The sequence below is a fragment of the Octopus sinensis genome, unplaced genomic scaffold, assembly GCF_006345805.1.
Source record: "Octopus sinensis unplaced genomic scaffold, ASM634580v1 Contig10244, whole genome shotgun sequence".
NCBI classification, from domain to species: domain Eukaryota; kingdom Metazoa; phylum Mollusca; class Cephalopoda; order Octopoda; family Octopodidae; genus Octopus; species Octopus sinensis.
In genome coordinates this window covers 24,952-27,500 of record NW_021832042.1, presented here as the reverse complement: position 1 = coordinate 27,500, position 2,549 = coordinate 24,952, and the positions used below count along the sequence as shown (strand labels likewise).

The 2,549-nt window shown below is 43.7% G+C and overlaps 1 long non-coding RNA gene across 2 annotated transcripts in view; it reads right to left on the bottom strand.

Moving 5' to 3' along the window:
• LOC118761185 overlaps positions 1-2,164 on the bottom strand; it is a 5,267-nt gene extending 3,103 nt beyond the window's left edge. Inside the window, exon 1 of one of the 2 annotated variants that reach the window (XR_004997199.1) lies at positions 1,900-2,164. This is a non-coding gene — a long non-coding RNA (uncharacterized LOC118761185). Of the gene's footprint in view, positions 1-266; positions 465-1,899 lie in introns of those variants that run through there. The other variant, XR_004997200.1, reaches the window with a different exon arrangement.
• Positions 2,165-2,549: the final 385 nt, after the last annotated feature.

Here is a 2,549-nt window from a genome sequence, read left to right as displayed (position 1 = left end):
TGCATGTGTGTGTGTGTGTGTGTTTGTCCTCCACAGCCTCTTGACAACCGGTGTCGTTTTGTTTACGTCCCCGTAATTTAGCGGTTCGCGGGGGAAAAGCACCCGACAAAACAAGTACCAGGCTTAACAAATAAGTACTGGAGTGGGGAATGAGGTGGGGAGGGGGGGTCGAGGCATACGACTAAAAGTTCTTCGAGACGGTGCCCCAGCATGGCTGCAGTCTAATGACTGAAACACACAAAAGAATAAAAGAAGAAAATACATACATGTGCGCGTGTGCGCGCGTGTGAGCGCGCGCGTGCAATCGAAATGGTTGTGACTTGTGTTTACTGGTTCGGGCATGGTTGTTGTGTTTGCAGGTAGAGAGGCCGGACGTCGGTCGTTCTCGCTCTGTGGATGTTATTTAGCTAATGAGCAGCGCGTGCGCAGATGTGTGTATATATGTGTGTGTATATGTGTGTGTGTATACATGTATGTGTATGTATGTATGTGTATGTATGAATGAGTGTGTGCATATGTGTATGTGTATGTATGTGTGTATGTGTGTGTATATGTGTGTGTATATGTGTGTGTATATGTGTGTGTATATGTGTGTGTATATGTGTGTGTATATGTGTGTATATATGTGTGTGTATATGTGTGTGTATATGTGTGTGTATATGTGTGTGTATATGTGTGTGTATATGTGTGTGTATATGTGTGTGTATATGTGTGTGTCTGTGTGCAACGAATTGTGCAACGCCGTATCAGCTGCAGGAGATATTATCATCGTCATCATCATCATCATCGTCGTCGTCGTCGTCAGCGGCGGCGGCGGCGGTGACGTCGCCGTCATGGTAACCAACAACGGTACGCATACTGCAAAACATACACATGCACACAGTCATTCATACATACACATGCATGTGTACACACACACATATGCACATATACATACTGCAAAACAAAAAAAAATTCAAAAGATTGTGTGCGTCCAGTTTATGTACATCAAAGTGAGAATGCGTGCGTGCGAAAAATGTGTCTATGTGTGCGTGCGTGCAAGAGTGTGCATGTGCGTGCATGCGTATATTGGCTTGTGTGTGTCTAAGTGTGTGAGTATACGTGCAAGAGTGTACTCATATGTGCAAGTGTATACGTGCACATTTGTGCGTGAGTATGCATACATGCATTTGTATGTATGAGTGCGTGCATATATGTATGTGTATGTATGTGTGTATGCATCTGCGTGTGCGTGTGTGTGTGCGTGTGTATATGTTTGAATGTATGTGTGTATGTATGAATGAGTGTGTGCATATGTGTATGTGTATGTATGTGTGTATGCATGTGCGTGTATGTGTACATATATGTGTACATATGTGTGTGCATGTGTGTGTGTGTATACATGTATGTGTATGTATGAATGAGTGTATGCATGTGTGTATGTGTATGGATGTGTGTATGCATGTGCGTGTGCATGTGTGTGTGCGTGTGTGTGTATATATGTATGAATGTATGTGTGCGTGTGTATGTATGTATGTATGAATGTATGTGTGTATGCATATGTGTGTGCATATGTGTGCTTGTGTGTGTGTATACATGTATGAATGAGTGTGTGCATGTGTGTATGTGTATGTATGTGTGTATGCATGTGCGTGTCCGTGCATGCGTGTGTGTGTGTGCGCGCGCGTGTGTGTGTGTGTGTGTGTGTGTCTGTCTGTCTGTGTTTGGGTGTGCGTGTTTTAAATATATTATGACACAAAACACAAGCGAATTAAAATGAGGGCAGAAAAACAAACACCTAGTGTCTGTTGTTGATGTTTTTTTTTGTTGGTGTTGTTGGTGTTGTTGCTGTTGTCGTTCATGTTTCGCTCCAGAAATATCCAGGATTCATGGTGAAAATGCATTCCAGCCACGACTAACCTGTCCTTGATAGAGCCATGTAAGACTACCGTAATCTACAGCGTGCTTCCTTCGTTTGTTTTGAGATGTGTGATACGAGGCGGAATTGGTTGCTATTTCTAGCGAATCGAACGACAAAAATTGAGCCCTGCAACGGTCCGTAGTGGTTGTAGTGGTGGAAATGACGTCAAAGAATATGTTTGTTGATGCTGGTGGTACTGCGAGCTGTAGTATATACTACGACAGGTAGTAGTAGCAGTAGTAGTATTAGTAGTAGTAGTAGTAGTAGTAGTAGTAGTAGTAGTAGTAGTAGCAGCAGCAGCAGCAGCATAGTAGTAGTAGTAGTAGTAGCAGCAGCAGCAGCAGCAGTAGTAGTAGTAGTAGTAGCAGCAGCAGCAACAGATGCAGCAGCAACAGATGCAGCAGCAACAGTTGCAGCAGTAGTAGTTGTAGTAGTAGTAGTAGTAGTAAATGCAGCGGTAGTAGTAGTAATAGTAGTATAGTTGTTGGTGTTGTTATCGTTGAAAGACAACAACAGCAGCACCAATAGCAGCAGTAACGACAGCTGCACCCTCAGCAACATCAGCTGCTGCATAGGTTGCATCAGCACCACCGCCACCACCGCAAACAGCAGCAGCAGCAACAACAACAGCAACAACAACAACAACAAC